At 40.5% G+C, this 21645-nt stretch overlaps 1 protein-coding gene across 2 annotated transcripts in view; it reads right to left on the bottom strand.

Annotated features, from left to right (window-relative positions):
• The window catches only part of RAB27B (RAB27B, member RAS oncogene family), a 180025-nt gene that overhangs the window by 102176 nt on the left and 56204 nt on the right, over window positions 1-21645 (bottom strand). The window lies entirely within an intron of this gene.

The raw sequence follows: 21645 nt of genomic DNA, 5'->3' as shown, positions 1-21645 counted from the left end.
CCAAGCTTCAAGCTGTTTCAGCCTTAGATAAGCTTCCTCCTGAACTCTGCATAGCTTGCTTGCTACTCTATATTACTCAGACCTCTGCTCAAAAGCCAACCCCTCCGAGGACCTTCTGATTGCCTGATCTGAAATCGCCTCCTTGCTCAGTTTCTGTAATTCTCCACCTGCCACTTTTATTTTCATGGTAAACATCATCACCCTGTAAAATTATATTATTGACTTACTTATAGGGGAAGGAACATCGTCAACCAGTTCCAGGAAAATGTACAATCTTGGATCACCAGGTACCAGATGCAAAGGCACGGACTAAGTCAGTGGGTGAGGGCTAACAGAAAGACTAAGGGGAAAATGACAGTGCTCCCAACACCAGCTCCTTTCAGTCTTCCAAAGTAAAAAACAACAAACAAATAAAGGAAGAAACGTGGCTCAGCCTAGGAGTAAGAGCTCAGTGCACGCTCTCTCTCTCTGGAAATGTCCTTTCTACCTCCCACTGATAACTGTTGCTGGAAGGAAATATACACTCTCTGGAGACATTGCGAGAAGGCACTAAATCAAAGAAAAGGATCCTGTGAACTCTGCTAGGGCCAAGCTTTATCACACCTTTAACAACGAGGATTCCTGCCTTGTTCTTGTGGTTGGCCAGCCAACAGAAATGGAGGCTTTGCTGTTTAGAGAATCCCACAGTCAAGCACCTTATTAGTGGAAGGGAAAGGGGCCAGGACACCCAACAGTTGCTTGCTCTTGATGGACACATGTTCTGAAGGAAAATCCATCAGCAGTTCCATCTCCATCTACTCACAGGTCCTAAATCTGGGCTCACTCCCAGGTTTCTGTAGCCCCCCTCCACACTAAAAAACATAGGAGGGACAGTTTCCATAGGAGATAGCACAGGGCGCTCAGCACAAATGCTCGCTAAGCACAAATCTTCTGCAGATCTAGATCAGAGGTCCCAAACCCTAAGGCAGTGGTCCTCACAGGGGGACTGTTTTTGACCCCCTCCCCTCTCCTCTCCAGGGGAGGTTAGCCACAGCTAGAGGCTTCCTGATTATCACGGCTGGGTGGTAGAGGGTAGACCACTGGCGTCCAGTATGTGAAAGTCAGAGCGGCATCTAACCATCTTAACGTTCACTGGACAGTCTTCCAGTTCCCAACAAGAATCATCTGGTTCAGTACCGCAGCAGTTCTGAGATTCAGAGATCCTGCTCAAAGGTCAGTGGACACAGCTGGACCACAGGAAATGTGAAGGGCTGTGGATTCACAGGGCAACACGGGGGCAGCGGTGCTCTGGGATACAGCAATATGGGACCAGTGATGACAATTTATGAAGAGAGGAAAGGAATCTGGGTTCTCAATGGGTGATTTATATCATTGTAACCTGTGTCATGATGGTTTTTTATAAATGCTGGAAATAAATTTTATAATGTTGAAAACCAATCCAAATTAAAATGCAGGAGCAAAATATTTAAAAAAATAAAGCCACTCCATGAGCCAAAATAACTACATTAGTGGTCTGGATCTGGCCCATGGATTGCTGGTCTGCCATTGCAGATTTGGTACTCTGTTTATTATACAAGAGATGCCTATAATTACATAATTAAGTCTGAGCACCTAGGAGGACAGATAGCAGTTTAAAAGTGGGCATTAGTCTGAGCAATAACCAGAGAAAATGCCTACAAGTAAAAAAATTTTAATAAAAACAAGAATTAAGTTTAAACCATATCAGGGACTTGATAAGATTATAGAGGATGCTGCGGAGGTAAGCAGGGACCAGAGTGTTAAAACCTACGATCTATAGCAGTGGTTCGAATAGATGATGCAAAGAATACACAGTAGAAGGATGGGGAAAATACAAATAGGTTACTCTCAGAAGAAGGGTTGCAAACAGTTGTAAAAGATGCTCAGTTGCCACGATAATCACATTTATTCAAATTAAAATGAGATAATTTTCCCCACTGAATTTAAAAAGAAAGTACTGCCCTGGTGGCTCAGAGGTTAAAAAAAAAAAAAAAACTGTCTGCCAATGCAGGAGACATGGGTTCGATTCCTGGGTCAGAAAGATCCCCTGGAGAAGGAAACCCACACCAGTATTCTTGCCTGGGGAATCCCATGGACAGAGGAGCCTGGCACGTTGCAGTCCATGGGTCACAAAGAGTCAGACACAACTTAGAGGCTAAGCAACTGCCAGTGTGGCCAGGTAAAGAGGAGTGAGAGTGGCACTCCAGTGCACTCCTGACAAGCAGAAACTTTCTTTGAAATCTAGAATTGAAATCTAAAACTGCCCTCAAACTGAAAACGTACACATCCTTTCATGTACGAGTCCACATCTAGGAAATGCCTTAAGGAAACAGACAGGTGGATACAGGGGTACATAGAATTCTGTTCTTTGCAACAGGGTTTATCACAGCAAATAATTGGAAATAACCCACATGTCCATTCAGAAAATAAATGATATTAACAATCACCCTGTGGAGTCTTAAACAGCTGTCAAAGAGAATGAGATGTCCATATGTGTGGAGAAGATAGTTTATGGTCTTTTTTAAGTAAAAGAAAAGCTCGAAATACTATAAATACATAAAGTAGACAGGAGGGCATGAGAGAAAATGAATGAAACGAGGCATTGAAGGAAATGTTCTCAGCAGTTCATGTTTCTGTTGATTGATGTTTTTACTGCTTGTTTCTAGGTAGTGAGATAATATTTATTCTGCTTAAAATTCATCATCTATATGTTCTGGGTCTTTTCCTATATATTGCAAATATATCTTGCCCCTATAATAAGAAAAAGGAAATAAAAGTTGCTATTAAAGCATAAGATATTATTACTTTCAAGCATAAATCAGTCTGAAACATAATATATATTTAAAGGTATAATATCCATACATTATACCCTTGGGGAAATTTCAGTGTACTATTTCTTTATATAAAGTTGTATGTCAGGACCTAAAAGATTATTAACACCAGACTTGTTCTGTTAGCAATCAAGAAAATTCAAGTTGATTTATTCGTATCTCTAAAAGTCTGAGAAAGGCATAATTACAGAAAGCAAAACTGCCATCAAGTTAGAAAAAGAGATTTTTTTCCCCTTAATGATGAATTAAGTGGTCCAAACAAAACAAAACATAAAAACTTATATTTCTAAATTCTAGCAGCATCTACTAACACCAATTTGGAAGTGAGTCATAATTTTGATTTTAAAAAATAAGCATTAGTCTACCATTATAGAAATTTTAAACTTTTAGTTTTTATAACTAGTGCTGAACATAACCTAACCTAAACCATTAATAAGAAAACACTTGCAGGTAGAAACCAACTGGAGATGACAATTTTATCTTACTTTTACATGAAAACTGCAGAGAAATTGAACAAAAGATGTTTCCTTATACAACTAATCCTAGAGTGAGTAAACATAACTCTGAAAAATACACAGTTTGATCTTTATCTTCATCTCTACTCCTTTTGATGATTTCGATGTTTTTACAAACTCTTGAATGTTAATAATACACTCCAGAATACAACTTAACTTTAAAATATTTTAATTTACAAGACTTGTGGAATATACTACATTAATATCTAACACCATGAGTGAAACAACAGAGTCATAAATAATAACATTTAGTATTCAAACAGCTTGAACTCTTTGATATTAAAGTTTGGCTCATAGAATATGATCTGACTTATAACTAAGTGCTAGCAACTTGCTGCTGCTGCTGCTAAGTTGCTTTAGTCGTGTCCGACTCTGTGCGACTCCAGCAGCGGCAGCCCACCAGGCTCCCTCGTCCCTGGGATTCTCCAGGCAAGAACACGACTTAGCAAAACTAAAACTTACAAGATCTATCTCGCCATAGCAAGTACTACTTTGAAATGTTGTCATTTCGACAGTATTTTCTCCTACTTTTTTTTTTGGAGTGCTTAACACACAGAGAAACTTCACAGGTGTAGGTTGGCTTGGAGAGACCGTGAATTTTCTCTGCCGTATGACTTATTTAAAGGGACTTATCTACCCTCTCTGGGTTCCCCTGGTGGCTCATACAGTAAAAAGCCACCTACAAAGCTGGAGACCCAGACTTGATCCTTGGGTAGGGAAGATCCCCTGGAGAAGGCAATAGCAACCCACTCCTGTATTCTTGCCTGGAGAATCCCATGGACAGAGGAGCCTGGCAGCTACAGTCCATGCATCATGTCCAGAGAGTTGGACATGACTGAGAGACTAACTAAGAAACGTAGAAAAGCAGAATGGCTGTCTGCGGAGGCCTTACAGATAGCTGTGAAAAGAACAGAGGCGAGAAGCAAGGGAGGAAAGGAAAGATACAAGTGTCTGAATGCAGAGTTCCAAAGAATAGCAAGAGGAGATAAGAAAGCCTTCCTCAGCAATTAATGCAAAGAAATAGAGGAAAACAACAGAATGGGAAAGACTAGAGATCTCTTCAAGAAAATTAGAGATACCAAGGAACATTTCATGCAAAGATGGGTTCGATAAAGGACAGAAATGGTCTGGACCTAACAGAAGCAGAAGATATTAAGAAGAGGTGGCAAGAATACACAGAAGAACTGTACAAAAAGATCTTCACGACCAAGATAATCACGATGGTATGATCACTCATCTAGAGCCAGACATCCTGGAATGTGAAGTCAAGTGGGCCTTAGAAAGCATCACTATGAACAAAGCTAGTGGAGGTGATGGAATTCCAGTGGAGCTATTTCAAATCCTGAAAGATGATGCTGTGAAAGTGCTGCACTCAATATGCCAGCAAATTTGGAAAACTCAGCAGTGGCCACAGGACTGCAAAGGTCAGTTTTCATTCCAATTCCAAACAAAGGTAATGCCAAAGAATGCTCAAACTACCGCACAATTGCACTCATCTCACATACTAGTAAAGTAATGCTCAAAATTCTCCAAGCAGGCTTCAGCAATACGTGAACTGTGAACTTCCTGATGTTCAAGCTGGTTTTAAAAAAGGCACAGGAACCAGAGATCAAATTGCCAACATCCTCTGGATCATGAAAAAGCAAGAGAGTTCCAGAAAAACATCTATTTCTGCTTTATTGACTATGTCAAAACCTTTGACTGTGTGGATCACAAGAAACTGTGGAAAATTCTGAAAGAGATGGGAATACCAGACCACCTGACCTGTCTCTTGAGAAATCTGTATGCAGGCCAGGAAGCAACAGTTAGAACTGGACATGGAACAACAGACTGGTTCCAAATAGGAAAAGGAGTATGTCAAGGCTGTATATTGTCACCCTGCTTATTTAACTTCTATGCAGAGTACATCATGAGAAACGCTGGGCTGGAAGAAGCACACGCTGGAATCAAGATTGCTGGGAGAAATATCAATCATCTCAGATATGCAGATGACACCACCCTTATGGCAGAAAGTGAAGAGGAACTAAAGAGCCTCTTGATGAAAGTGAAAGAGGAGAGTGGAAAGGTTGGCTTAAAGCTCAACATTCAGAAAACGAAGATCATGGCATCTGGTCCCATCACTTCATGGGAAGTAGATGGGCAAACAGTGGAAACAGTGTCAGACTTTATTTTGGGGGGCTCCAAAATCACTGCAGATGGTGACTGCAGCCATGAAATTAAAAGATGCTTACTCCTTGGGAGGAAAGTTATGACCAACCTAGATAGCATATTGAAAAGCAGAGACACTACTTTGCCAACAAAGGTCTGTCTAGTCAAGGCTATGCTTTTTCCAGTGACCATGTATGGATGTGAGAGTTGGACTGTGAAGAAGGCTGAGCGCCAAAGAATCGATGCTTTTGAACTGTGGTGCTGGAGAAGACTCTTGGGAGTCCCTTGGACTGCAAGGAGATCCAACCAGTCCATTCTGAAGGAGATCAGCCCTGGAATTTCTTTGGAAGGAATGATGCTAAAGCTGAAACCCCAGTACTCTGGCCACCTCATGCAAAGAGTTGACTCATTGGAAAAGACTCTGATTCTGGGAGGGATTGGGGGCAGGAAGGAAAGGGGATGACTGAGGATGAGATGGTTGGATGGCATCACTGACTTGATGGACGTGAGTTTGAGTGAACTCTGGGAGTTGGTGATGGACTTGGAGGGCTGGCGTGCTGTGATTCATGGGGTTGCGAAGAGTCAGACACCACTGAGCAACTGAACTGAACTGAGAGACTAGCAGACACACACACACACACTCACATCTACCCTCCTATAACAGAGGCAGCATGAGGATGGAGTTCAGTCTGAGTAAGCCTCGTTGCCCCATAACCTTGGTTCTCATCCAGGCTCTGCCATAACTAGCTCTTTGATGCCTACATCATCACCTGAAAAATGAGAGAGGCCAGCAACCTGATAGCTAAGGTCCCTTCAATCACTAAACCTCTAAGATTCTATGACCAGATCAGGAAATAAGATTAATTAATCCCAGATTCCATGGAGCTTTCTTTTAGCATCTCTCAGCCTTTGAGAGATGCGTGTATGTTCCACTTGCTCTGAGCTGGTTAGTGATCTCCTGGGCTTCTAATATTCTTAGGAACTAGGAAATGAATTGCTGATCAATGGAGAGGGGAAATGAACTCTCAATCTGAAATATTAATGGGAAAGACAAGCAGAATGAACAGAGAAATAAGCAGAGTATTCAGCTGTTAGCTTACAGAACAGACCAATGATTTACACATGAGAGCCACTTAGGGAGTTTTTAACAAATTGCTCAGCTTTATCTTAATCAATTAAATCAGAATCTTTATCTTAAGCAATTAAATCAGAATCTTTATCTTAAGCAATTAAATCAGAATCTTCAGGCTGACAATGACATTGAAACAGAAGTGAAAAATAATAAGACTCCCAGGCACCTCTTTTGCACAGCCAGGACTGAGACTCACAAGACAAGATGATGGTAAGAGTATCATTTGAGAAAGAGAGAAAATAAATCAATTCAGAAATACTCTTATGCAAATACAGATTTTTTTTTAATCTACAAGCCTAAAAATCTTAACTCTCCTTGGTTTATGAAGAAACTACACCACTCCTTTAATGAGTCTATTGGGCAACCAGGGTTGAGAATCTCTAGAGCATAAGGAAGTAAGCAATATTTTATAATTTGGTTCCTATTAAATTCCAGACTTCAGTCATTGGAAAATAGGAACAGATAGTCTTTTTTTTTTCTGTTATCATAAATGAGAAAAATAAATTAAACTCAAATACTCTGAATGAAGAATGAATGAATTAATGTTTTTGCAGCTTTTAAAAACACTCTGGATCCCAATAAGTAATTCTAAATTCTTAAAGGCCTGTACATATACTTGCACACTCAAAAGCCTGCACACATTTATATAATTTCTTTGCACATACTTTTATAGGGCTGGAAATATGTCTTGAGGTTGCCAGAATTACATATTAGTCACACCGGAAATGAACCAGATAGATAAAATTCTATACCCCCATTTCTGAAATGGAGAAAGGAGCGCAAGGCTTCATCTTAGGCTCTGATGTCTTAGAAAATTCTGTCTCTACACCCTTTTCAGGACGTACCACGTGATACAGCTGTTACTACACCTGTGACATGAATATTGTGTTCATTTTTGATCCACTAGAATGACTATTCCCTGACGGTAGTTATCTAAACTGCAGATATAAATTGAGAAAGAATGAAAAGAGAATATTTACAGAGAATACCAGTCTCTGATTGTTTAAAGTATCTGGGAAAGAAGATTATTCCTCAGACCTACTCTGTTTCATCTTTCAATGACTTGATCAGTCAATATCCATATTTTTCCCATTAGAAGTTGATATGACTAGATTTGGATGATGATAAAGACAGTAAGAATGGCAACAGTTTAATTAATAATGTTGAACTTAAAACCAGATTTTGAGGCATTAGTCCCAGAAGGAGAGGTCTTGAGGCTATATTTCAGTGTTATCGACGCAGGCATGTGACCAGGGAGGGACATCATGGTAACATCACAGAGCTGTAACACCAACAAAGTAGAAACTTTAAAAATTTTAAAGAGTCGTTCTGAAGCCCAACTTCCACTCTGATATAAGGATGGAACATTTGGGAAACTGGTGGCAGGAGGGAGATCAGCCTGACGTGCTGCAGTGAAGAACAGAAGGCATCATTTTGAAAAATAATGCTCAGAGTCTCAGCAATAACCAAGAAAGCAAGAAACATGTAGAGCAGCCAGCCATGTAATTCAAAGGAAATCATTATCCCTGTGTCATGTGACCAGATTGCTGGTCATTTGCTTCTATTTCCATTTTTCAGTGTTGTTATTTGTCACTAAGTCATGTCTGACTCTTTGCGACCCCATGGACTGCAGCCCATTAAGCTCCTCTGTCCATGGGATTCTCCAGGCAAGAGTACTAGAGTGGGTTGCCATTTCCTTCTCCACGGAATCTTCCTGACCCAAGGATCAAACTCACGCCTCCCACGTTGGCAGGGAGTTTCTTTACCACTGAGCCACGAAGAAAGTCCACATTTTTCATTATTTCACACTAAAAGAAAGTGAAAGTGAAGTCGCTCAGTCATGTCCAACTCTTTGCGACCCCATGGACTGTATAGCCTACCACGCTCCTCCGTCCATGGGATTTTTCCAGGCAAGAATACTGGAGTGGGTTGCCATTTACTTCTCCAGAAGATCTTCCTGACCTAGGGATGGAACCCGAGTCTCCCGCATGTAGGCAGACGCTTCACCATCTGAGCTACCAGGGAAGTCACGCTAAAGAAGGAACCAAACACATGAGCACATTTGGAGGGACAGACAGACGCTGGATGCAAAACAAAGGGAGTGCTGGGGACTGGCGTTCTGGAAACTGCTCCTTCACTCTGAAGGGGCCACCTCTGTTCAACTGAGCTGGTCACTGTCATGAGATATGTTGCCAGGTTTGTGCTTCTTTCAAAAGATATGGGAAGCCAGATATTTATGTGAACTCTCATTAAAATATAGTAATTCATTCCAATCATTTTTTTTCAAGTGTATGGATCAAACACATCAGTTTGTGACCTTTGTTGTTAATCTATTAGTATTTCCAGACAGAATTCTCCTACATATAAGGCTCAAACCTCATTTCTTAGAAAAGTGTAAAGATGTTTCACTCTATCAGAGCTCATGCCAGAGTTGAATGGCACTTCACCAATCCAGCTTAAGTGAGAAAAGTTAGTTCAGTTCAGTTCAGTCGCTCAGTCATGTCCGACTCTTTGCGACCCCATGAATCGCAGCACGCCAGGCCTCCCTGTCCATCACCAACTCCCGGAGTTCACTCAGACTCGCGTCCATCAAGTCATTGATGCCATCCAGCCATCTCATCCTCTGTTGTCCCCTTCTCCTCCTGCCCCCAATCCCTCCCAGAATCAGAGTCTTTTCCAATGAGTCAACTCTGTGCATGAGGTGGCCAAAGTATTGGAGTTTCAGCTTTAGCATCATTCCTTCCAAAGAAATCCCAGGGCTGATCTCCTTCAGAATGGACTGGTTGGATCTCCTTGCAGTCCAAGGGACTCTCAGGAGTCTTCTCCAACACCATGGTTCAAAAGCATCAATTCTTCGACGCTCAGCCTTCTTCACAGTCCAACTCTCACATCCATACATGACCACAGGAAAAACCATAGCCTTGACTAGACGGACCTTAGTCAGCATGGTAACGTCTCTGCTTTTGAATATGCTATCTAGGTTGGTCATAACTTTCCTTCCAAGGAGTAAGCATCTTTTAATTTCATGGCTGCAATCACCATCTGCAGTGATTTTGGAGCCCAAAAAAATAAAGTCTGACACTGTTTCACTGTTTCTCCATCTATTTGCCATGAAGTGATGGGACCAGATGCCATGATCTTTGTTTTCTGAATGTTGAGTTTTAAGCCAACTTTTTCACTCTCCTCTTTCACTTTCATCAAGAGGCTTTTGAGTTCCTCTTCACTTTCTGCCATAAGGGTGGTGTCATCTGCATATCTGAAGTGATTGATATTTCTCCCAGCAATCCTGATTCCAGTTTGCACTTCTTCCAGTCCAGGGTTTCTCATGATGTACTCTGCATAGAAGTTAAATAAATGGGGTGACAATATACAGCCTTAATGTACTCCTTTCCTATTTGGAACCAGTCTGTTGTTCCATGTCCAGTTCTAACTGTTGCTTCCTGACCTGCATACAGATTTCTCAAGAGACAGGTCAGGTGGTCTGGTATTCCCATCTCTTTCAGAATTTTCCACAGTTTATTGTGATCCACACAAGTCAAAGGCTTTGGCATAGTCAATAAAGCAGAAATAGATGTTTTTCTGGAACTCTCTTGCTTTTTCATGATCCAGAGGATGTTGGCAATTTGATCTCTGGTTCCTGTGCCTTTTTTAAAACCAGCTTGAACATCAGGAAGTTCACGGTTCACGTATTGCTGAAGCCTGGCTTGGAGAATTTTGAGCGTTACTTTACTAACATGTTTGATACCGCCACTGCAGCTCAGAATTTCGATTATCCTCAACCTTTTACTCAATGAAAATTCAGTCCTACTTAAATGTCACTGACAAAGGCCCTCAGAAAAATTTGCCAATGTGTTCATTCAGGACTCAGAGTTTGTAGAGAGTTCTTAGAAGGTTAGTGCGGACAGTGATGACATACCCTTATATAGTGCTTCCTGGGTCCCAGGCTCTGTGCTAAGTACTTCGCATGTATTAATTCATTTCATTCTCATAACAGTGACCTGATGTAGATATTACTTTTATCATCTCCCTACAGATAGAGAAACTGAAGCACAAAGATTTAAGTAGCTTGCCTAACTTCTCACACAGCTAGTAAGTGGCAGAACCAGGGGTTAAACTCGTGCAGTTTGGCTCCAGAGTCCAACATCAATCTGCCAGCTTTTCAAACTAACAAATATGCATATGACTATCCATCTTTATGTGAACCATGAAAACTACAGCAGAATCTCAGACTATGTGCATTCCTGTAACACAAGCTAGAGGACATAACCATTCTATATTCTGAATGGACTGTTTCAGTATGCCATCTTCTGAGTCCACTATGACCTACTGGCAGTGTTTTCATTCCCAAACACAACACCAGGAAGACTTTACTGCTTTATGGAAATATTTGACTTGCTTCCCAGGTGGCACCAGTGGTAAAGAATCCACCTGCCAATGCAGGAGACACAAGAGACGCAGGTTCGATCCCTGCGTCAGGGAGATCCCCTGGAGTAGGATAGGACAACCCACTCCAGTATTCTTGCCTGGAAAATTCCATGGACAGTGGAGCCTGGTGGGCTATTATCCATGGGGTCACAAAGAGTCAGACACGACTGAGCGTACATGCACATTGATTTGCTCACATGGTGTTGTCATTTCAAATATTTCACAAAATCCTAAGGAATAAAAATCAGAAGGGACAGGCCACAGAGATCATCTGGTCCAAACTGTCTCTAACTGAGAACTTCAGGGAACTAAATGAGATTTAGGACACCTAGCTCTCCATTAAACCCCAAGATTGAGTCAGAATACAGGAGAGTCTTTTTCCTGCCATAATAGATGTTGGAGTCATCTCTAGATAATGTTTTAAGAATGTATATTTAAGGGTATATTACACAAAAACCCTTTCGAGAAAAATTGAAATCTTTTTCTTTGTTTAAAATTATATCTGTTAAGAATATATGCTAATCATCTGGCTCCTTGAAAACGTCCAGTTGTTTATTGAATTTTTGAATTGTTACCTCTGTATTTTAATATACAAGACAATCTTAATGTGCTTGTCTTCTGGCATCATGCAAGATTAAATTACGGATGGTCTTTATGCAGTTAATATCCAAGATAAAATTCAGGTATGGCCAGAGATCATTCAACGTATTTGGAAAGAATAATTTTTCACAAATGTACTCACTCTGTTTGGAAATGCTACAAATAATTATTGGATTCTGTTTTTAAACACGGTAATTATGGGGACTTCCCTGGAGATCCTGTGGTTAAACTTTGCCTTCCAGCGCAGGAGATGTGGGTTTGATCCCTGGCTGGGGAGCTAAGATTCCACATGTGCCATGGTCAAAAAACCAAAACATAAGATAGAAGCAATATTAGAAGAAACGCAATAAAGATTTTTAAAACAGCTGTCCACATAAAAACAAATGTTTAAAAAACCCCGCTGTAACTAAGTTTCACCTTTACGACTATCTGGTTTATATACCTAATGTCTTTTTTATTTATTTAAAATATGCCATGCCTCATCCGTTAATACAGTTCATCTATAAAGATAAGCACTTAGAGAATACTTTATATTATATATAATACTTTAAAACACACAAATAGCGTGTGTTTCTTTAAAAAAAGTTCAAATATTTTTAAATACTTTCTTTTCTGACACAGAATGACCAGTGTCGCTAATTCATTTCTCAACTTCATTCATTTTCCTTCAATAAGAAGTTTGCCGCATATTAAGCCATGTCCAAAAAAAGAGCTCAGAAATCTGCCACACTGAGTGGATTGATGGTCAATTGAAACGAGACAGTTTAACAGAAAAAACAATTTATAGCAATTGACCTTAAATTTAATTAAAATAGTCCACTGCTCAAATGTAAAAGCAAAATCTTAGTAAATGCACAATAGACCAGGGTGGGACCGAAGTGTTAATATGAAAAAATCCTGGCAACAGATTGTTTCATTGTGTTTAATTTCAATTCTGCTAATGAAATAGGAAGCAAGCAGAAGGTAGTTTGAATTTGAACATGGCCAGTTCTTCTGATATGCTAATTATATTACAGAGAAGTTTGATCCAAAAATCCATGAGAAAGACATGAAAGGCCAGTTGTAGTGTGTTTTTTCTAAGATTACTCGCTTGCAGCATCTTACTTAGTTCATATGTAAAACATCATTGCTATAGCTACTTAGTCCAAATATAAAACATTACTTCCTGTTGGAAAACAGGGGGAAAGAATTTCAAGATAGGACATCTGAAAACTATATTTGGTCAATAATATGATCAAATAAATATGCACGCACACATATTTATGAAGCACAGTGGAATTGTTATTAATTTTCAAATATCTGTTAATTATTGGGATAATAAGATCTAAACAGTGTTCCAATAATTTGCTTCCTTATAATTTAAAAAGAAATCATTGTGATTTAAATGGTAGTCTATATACTGATTTAGAAAAATATTGAACAGTTTGACTGAAAGTGTGCCATAATATGTCTAAATTTATGCTTTTGATACTTAAAAAATTAATACAATATAAGTTAATGCCCTTGGTATGAATATAAAAATAAAACATTTCAATGTTGATGTGCTCTTTAGTTCATAATAGTATCTGAGGATGTTACGGATATCATCATACAGAAGAACTGAAAACTTTCTTATAGCTCTAGCCCAGGTGATCTACTTCACTTCAACCTCAAAGTTGGAATTAAAATTAACCTTTCCTGCTAAGTGGCTAAGAGCTCCCTTACTGGCAAGACAACCAGGCCCAATGTCTAGAATAAGTTTGGCGACTGAACAGGAAGCAAGGTGATTCTCTTCAGCTCTACCTACCATAAAGTTGCAGGTAGTAAGGCAGGGGTCTACTGTTCGTGTTTGCTCAGAGCTCCGTCCCCTTTAGAAATTAACAACACGGCGGTTATACTTGGGTCACTCTTTGCTCACTCTCTGACCACATGGTTCTTGTGGGAAAGAATAGGTACAAGACTCAAAGGCAATGAGATACAATTCCAGGATATTTTCACATTAGTAGGTAATAAACTTGGGATAGCTGGCCACTGTCGTGCCCCGACAGATGAGAACTGCTTATCAACAGAGCCAACCCAAGACAACTGAGCCTAGCTATGGGGAGAGATGAAATGACCCTAATATCAGTTTCAGATGGTAACTCCATCCCTCTTTGCAGCTCAGTCTGCTCCCAAACCTTTCGGGACTCCTGCTTTTGTGAGAAACACTAAATATTCAAAACAATATTTTTATGTCATCTAAAGAGGCAACTCTTCACTTTCAGAGTGTGAAACTAAAGGGAAGATTTTTCTGATCTGGAACTAACACAAGGGACTAAAGAAAAGCTCTATCTCCTTTTTGCTCACTCTTTTTCTATTGAATATGTATTGTGTATAGCTACTACTCTGTCTTCAAGATTGGGGCTGAAATTTTGAGCTGCACTATTCAGTATATTTACTATATCCTGAAATATGAAATTGTTTTAGGCATGATGCATCAATCACAGCAAATAAACCTGAGTTAATTTCCAATTAATCAACGCCTATGAGCACAAGAGAACTTTTATTAATTTCTGCTGATGCAGAAAGATGTGTTAAAATACAATATTCAGGATTCAAACACTTTGCAATAAATCGTAAGACCACTTTATCATAACTGAAGTGCTTTAATTTAGTTTACTTATGAACATACTTCCTCTAGTTGTAGTTATCAAATCTCAAATACATCATGTTTAAATAAATACATTTCAGGAATGTCAAAAAATAATTAACTGAAAATGAGGTTCTATAGTGATTTTTAAATCTCTCAAACTTTTATTAACATTTCAAATGGCATTGGTTTGTCAAATAATTCAAACACTATTCTGTTACACTTCCAATGTATGTGTTATGGAGGCAACGTGTGTTTATGTATATCTAAATGTTATTATTCAGCCACGAAAAAGAGTGAAATTTTGCCATTTGCAGCAACATGGATGGACTTGGAGGGTATTATGCTAAAGTAAAATAAGTTAGACAGAGAATGACAAATACTAAATGACATCACTTATGTGAGGAGTTTAAAAATACAACAACCTAATGAATAGCAAAAAGAAGCAGACTCACAGATACAGGGAACAAACTAGTGGATACCAGTTGGAGAGAGGAGCAATATATGGGTAGGAGATTAAGAGGCATAAACTATTGAGTATAAAATAAGCTACAAGAATGCGCTATACAATATAAGGAATATAGTGAATATTTTATAATAATGATAAATGGAAAATAATCAGTTGTGAATTACTATGTTGTATATTTGTAACATATTATACACCAATTATATAACTTTTTAAGTTTTAGAAAAAGGATAAATATTATCTAAACTAATCTGGTATTTCATCGGTGTTTCAGATAGTACACTCTTCCTTTGGACAACTGTATCATCTTGCTGGTTTGCATATGAAATGGAGTAATGAGTTAGTGTGTCACTGGGGAATTAGGCAGAAATGAAGGTTGAGTCCTGGCCGCCCCCAGTGAACTTCCACTTCCATGAGACTAAGATTCACAGATAGAGAGACAGGTGAGAACAGGTCTGGGGAGGCAGGCAATGTCAAAGGCGTGTTGCTGTTGATGTCACTTTATTTCAACAATTCTGAATTGTTTGGAATAATTCACAAAGACTCAAGGGAAGGAATTCGGCTTTTTCATAAAGTTGAAAGCACACATCATGTTGTCTGAGACAAAGGGACTAGTTTGCAGAGGAGAGAAATGATGGAAAAGTGAAGGGAGACGAGGAGGAGGAAATATAAAGCCAGAGGCGAAAGCAGAGGAGGAGAAGGAAGAGGCAAATTAGACACAGAAAGGAGGAGAAGAGAACGTGTTTCTGGAAAATGCCAAACAGCATAGGTTTATAACCCATTTCTGACACCTGGCAGGGACATGCTACTTTACTTTGGGGGCCTCTATAGTCACAAATGTAGGATGGAAAAAAATCTTATTCATTGGTTTGATCTTCAGTTCAGTTCAGTTCAGTCGCTCAATCATGTCCAACTCTTTGCCACCCCATGAATCGCAGCACGCCAGGCCTCCCCATCCATCACCAACTCTCGGAGTTCACTCTAACTCACTTCCATCGAGTCGGTGATGCCATCCAGCCATCTCATCCTCTGTCATCCCCTTCTCCTCCTGCCCCCAATCCCTCCCAGCATCAGAGTCTTTTCCAATGAGTCAACTCTTCTTCGCACAAGGTGGTCAAAGTACTGGAGTTTCAGCTCCAGCATCATTCCTTCCAAAGAAATCCCAGGGCTGATCTCCTTTAGAATGGACTGGTTGGATCTCCTTGCAGTCCAAGGGACTCTCAAGAGTTTTCTCCAACACCACGGTTCAAAAGCACAAGTTCTTCGGCACTCAGCTTTCTTCACAGTCCAACTCTCACATCCATACATGACTACTGGAAAAACCATAGCCTTGACTAGACAGACCTTTGTTGGCAAAGTAATGTCTCTGCTTTTCGATATGCTATCTAGGTTGGTCATAACTTTCCTTCCAAGGAGTAAGCGTCTTTTAATTTCATGGCTGCAGTCACCATCTGCAGTGATTTTGGAGCCCCCCAAAATAAAGTCTGACACTGTTTCCCCATCTACTTCCCATGAAGTGATGGGACCAGATGCCATGATCTTCGTTTTCTGAATGTTGAGCTTTAAGCCAACCTTTCCACTCTCCTCTTTCACTTTCATCAAGAGGCTCTTTAGTTCCTCTTCACTTTCTGCCATAAGGGTGGTGTCATCTGCATATCTGAGGTGACTGATATTTCTCCCAGCAATCTTGATTCCAGCTTGTGCTTCTTCCAGCCCAGCGTTTCTCATGATGTACTCTGCATATAAGTTAAATAAGCACGGTAACAATATATAGCCTTGATGTACTCCTTTTCCTATTTGGAACCAGTCTGTTGTTCCATGTCCAGTTCTAACTGTTGCTTCCTGACCTGCATACAGATTTCTCAAGAGGCAGGTCAGGTGGTCTGATATTCCCACCTCTTTCAGAATTTTCCAGTTTCTTGTGATCCACACAGCCAAAGCCTTTGGCATAGTCAATAAAGCAGAAATATTTTGATCTTAGATTTGGTTTGATCTTAGATTTCTCATAAATCTTAGATATCTCATAAATAAGGCATTTGAAGCATGTGCTATAGTAGCTGGAACACAGCTGTTCAAAAGCATGCATTCCACTTCTTTCCTTATTGTTAGGCAGTGTCTATAAAATAGTCATTAATGCATTTGAACAAGAAATAACTATTGAATACCTCCCATGTTCCCAAAACTGAGAAGACAGCAGGGAAGAAAAAAAAAAGACAAATTCTCATAGAGATTACATTCTGATGCAAGAAGATAGTCATAAACAAAATAAATAAACTATAAACATCTTTCTTTGTCTAAGATGGTGTTACCAAGGGAAAAACAGAAAGGAAACAGGAATATAATTTTTGAAAGAATGGTCAGGCAAGGCCTCTCTGATAAACTAACATTTTAAGAAAAGATCTGAGAGGGACTTCCACCGTGGCCCATAGTTAAGATTCTGCCTTCCAATGCAGGGGATGAGGGTTCAGTCCCTGGTTGGGGAAATAAGATCCCACATCCTCTGGGGCAACTCAGCCCAAGTGTGGCAACTTAAGACCCGGCACAACCAAAAATGAATGAATAAATAAACATTTTTAAATGACAATAATAATAATAATAAAAGATCTGAGACCATTAAGGGTAAAGAACACTCCAGTCAAATGGAAAAGTCAGTGCAAAGGGCCTGAGGCAGAGATGTGTCTGTTGGGCGACTGGGCAGGCACTGTGGAAATCTGAAATTCAGAAATGACTGGAAGGATGAACAAAGGTGAGGGGAAAGGGATGTGGTTGTAAAGGTGGTTTGGGGTAAGATCATAGAGGTTTTCACTTAGTGACAGGGGAAGCCATTTGAGGGTTTTCAGTGGGGGCAGGGGGTGATACGATTTAACATGTCTTAAGGGAATCATTCACTGTGGCTGCTGTATTGAAAATGGGATGCAAAAAGATAAAAGACAGCGAGATTTTAAGTCATTTGATTTCTTGGCTGCCTAGCAGAACCAGACGAGGCATCTCTCCCGTAACCCCCTCACCCCAACTTCTGCCTCGTTGCCTCCATTTATCATATCACTCTTCAGCCGGAGTTTAGCAGTTATTTTCTGGAACATGACGAGATGCATGTTCCATGATTGGCTCCTTACGGATCACTCTCCCCATCCTCTCCCTCCTCCTTTTTTTCCCTCATATTTTCACTGGGGCAAACATATATGGATAATGTGATTCTGCCTTTATCACAATTCATTGGTTCAGGACCAGGCACAAGACCCACTGTGGTCCGTAGGCTGCTTCCCAAGGGTATCTGTAATTCTGAGAGTGCAGGGTCTGGCTGGCCTCTTGAGGAATGGAGGTATACACTTGGAACATGTGACTGGCATCACTGTCCCCCACAGGGACTGAAGAGAAAGAAATTGATTTCAAGAGAAAGGGAAGAATAAAACGCAAGCCTAGGGGCGCAGTTTCCAGGACATTCGTGTGGTTCCCCTTCCTCGTATCCTCACAATAAATTGCCTTTTCGCTCACTGTGAGCTAGAGTTAGCTGCAACTATAAGTAATCAGAAAACTTTAAGAACCTAGTGTGACAAGCGAAGGTCTAACAGCACGACGAGGACTGTGTGTACACGCGCGTGTGCTCAGCTGCTAAGTTGTGTCCGACTGTTTGTGACCCCATGGTCTGCAGCCTGCCTGGCTCCTCTGTCCATGGGATTTCCCAGGCAGGAATACTGGAGTGGGTTGCCATGTCTTTCTCCAAGGGGTCTTCCTGATCCACGGATTGAAACCAGGTCTCCTGTATTGGCAGGTGGATTCTTTACCGCTGAGCTGCCAGGGAAGCCTGGGCATGCATACATATGCATAAATACATAAACAGAAAAATATATATCTCCACAGGCTACATGTTTACCATTTTCAAGCTGGAAGGAAAATATTTGCTAATTCAGCTACCACATTTGAAATGCTCTTTAGAAATGGATATCAGAGTTGCAAAATCACAGTAGGGGAGGTGATAAAACCCATTCCTCAAACTCTGAAAGGATTGCGGTAATGATAAACATCAGTTTGGTGTGTTCCCAAAAGTAGTTTAAAATACTATCGCAATAATCTCATCACTATTAGCCTAAGAAATCCATTGTGGCAGTTGCACATTTAGTTCTAGTTTTCACACAGGATTCAGATACTATATATTTATCTCATCAATGGAACCAAGCGAAGAGCTGTAAAGTATATTTGCAGTTTAAAAAACATGTTGCCCTAGCTATTATTGACTGATTTGTTACTATGGTTTTCTGAACTCGCAGAAGAGTCAATATCATTACTACTCAGAAAATGGAGCAAATATAAACAGTGTGTTTTACAATCCAATTTAAAGAATCACTGGAATTTTAATTTTGAAGATCGCTGTAGAGGTTTTCCTGGAATTTATATGACAATCAATGACAAAAACGTATCAGAATAGCCATAAAGTTGTATCTTACTGGTGTTTAATAAAGGAAGCAGGAAGGGAAGAGCATAGGAAGAAAAATTTCCCGGGGTATTTAAAACAAACTAAATTGTTGTTGCAAAAGAGCATCTTCTTGAATCTCTTGGCATGAAGGGCAAAGAAAGGCTGTGCAATGTTGCTTGAGAGTCTATACACTTAGAGCAAACTTGTGTTTGTATTGTATAGCAAATGAGTGAGAAAAACATTACAATACACTATTGGATTTTTAATTTCTTTTCTTGATTCAGCTTGTACCAGGGCTAAAAACCTGAATTTATGATCATGACAGAGAAGATTTTAAAACTGTCTACATTCTTTCCAATACACTACTGGAGGACTTTAAAAGAAAAAGGAAAGAAAAGAAACACAGGGAGACGGTGACCATCTGCAAGCTAAGGAAAGAGGCCAGGGGAAAAAACAACCCTGTTGACCTTGATCTCGATTTCTAGCCTCCAGCACTGCTAGAAAATAGATTTCTGTTACTTAAGTCACTCACGATATGGTAGACTCTTATAGCAGCCCTTGTTGCTGCTGTTCACTTGCTCAGTTGTGTATGACTTTTTGCGACCCCAAGGACTGTAGCACACCAGGCTTCCCTGTCCATCACCAACTCCAGGAGTTTACTCAAACTCATGTCCATTGAGTCAAAGATGCCATCCAACCATCTCATCCTCTGTCGTCCCCTTCTCCTCCAGCCTTCACTCTTTCCCAGCATCAGGGTCTTTTCCAGTGAGTCGGCTGTTCGCATCAGGTGTCCAAAGTGTCGGAGCTTCAGCTTCAGCATCAGTCCTTCCAATGAATATTCAGAGTTGATTTCCTTTAGGATTAATTGGTTTGATCTCCTTGCAGTCCGAGGGACTCTCAAAAGTCTTCTCCAACACCACAGTTGTAAAGCATCAATTCTTTGGCGCTCAGCTTTCTTTATGTTCCAGCTCTTATATCCATACATGATTACCAGAAAAACCATAGCTTTGAGTATGCAGACCTCTGTCAGCAATGTAATGTCTCTGCTTTTTAATACACTGTCTAGGTTTGTCAGAGCAGACAAACTAATAGAGCGGGTCTGAGATGGGACCCAATAATGTGCCTTTCTAGCGAATTCCTCATGATGCTGATGCTACTGCCCTGAAGAAGCACACCCTGAGGACCACTGATCTAGTCCTCTCAGCTGATGGAAGCTTCTCAGTTCTGGACTTTCATATTTGGCTGTGTATTTGGCTTCATATTTGGCTCTTTTGCTGTGCTGAGCTTGATTTTGACTGTACCTTCAAAACATGAGACCTTGGTCTTGAAACTGTCTGTGCTGTGCCCCACTGAGCAGTGCTGCTTGATGGGACCAGCCCCCTGCCAGTCCTGGGATTCTCAGGGGAAAATAGAAAAAGCTTTCTGTCATGGGTGTTACTTTGTATGTTTCCAAAGCCTCTACTATTGACTTCAATACTATGCAGCGGGGATTATAACTCGGTGTGTGAGAGCTGCGCTGTCAGCAAGATCTTCAGGTGACCTGCATCTTACTCAACAGTGAGAGGGCCTCCCAGGTGGCTCGAGTGGTAAAGCATCTGCCTGCCAGCGCAGGAGACACAAGAGATACAGGTTTGATCCCTGGGTTGGAAAGATCTCTTGAAGAAGGAAATGGCAATTCACTCCAGTATTCTTGCCTGGGAAATCCCATGGACAGAGGAGCCTATAGTCCATGGGGTTGCAAAGAGTTGGACATGACTTAGCAACTAAGCTTGTACACATGGTGAGAATCAATGCTACAGAATTTTAGAGGAGGGAGAAAGAATTGCTATCTAAAATGGCCTGGAATGACTTCAAGGAAGCCGTCTTAACCCTTGAAAGGCGAGAAGAGTTTACATGTAGAGAAAGTAAGGAGAAAGAACTTAGGAGTTAGTAGAAGCCAAAGTGAACAGAGCAGAGAGGTAAGAAAGCACAAGCTCCATCCAAGGACCATGCACAGACCACCTTCCCTGGAAGAGTGGAGAGGGGAGAAACAGGGCAGAGAGCTGGGTTAAACCAGAATGGGACAGCCTTAAATAGAACAATCATTTATGGCTAATGGCATCCAGGTACTGAACATTTACTAAAAGCTACACCATACACCAGGAGGACAGAGTCTTTTATCTCCAGAACCAAGCACATTCACAGCAAGTGGTCAATGAAAACCAGCTGAGAGAAGGGATGTAAAGCTCTACATTACTTGGCTGATGTACATTACCGACGTGCTCAGGTGTTTCATCGCCTTTTATAGGCTCACAGAAGTGAATTAACTTGTTCAAGTGTTACAGGCAGATTTGTACCCAGAATTGTATGACTCAAAAGCCAGTTGCTTTCATCCATGTAGTGCTCTCTGAGTTAATGTGTTACGTTCTGAGACTGTAAGAAAAGGGAAAACGGGAAGATTTCCAGCAGGGGCAACTGAGGGCTGTGCTATGTAGCCATTTTGGAGAAA

The sequence above is a fragment of the Ovis aries genome, chromosome 23 (genome assembly GCF_016772045.2).
Source record: "Ovis aries strain OAR_USU_Benz2616 breed Rambouillet chromosome 23, ARS-UI_Ramb_v3.0, whole genome shotgun sequence".
Taxonomy (NCBI): domain Eukaryota; kingdom Metazoa; phylum Chordata; class Mammalia; order Artiodactyla; family Bovidae; genus Ovis; species Ovis aries.
This window is presented reverse-complemented; position numbering and strand designations above follow the sequence as displayed.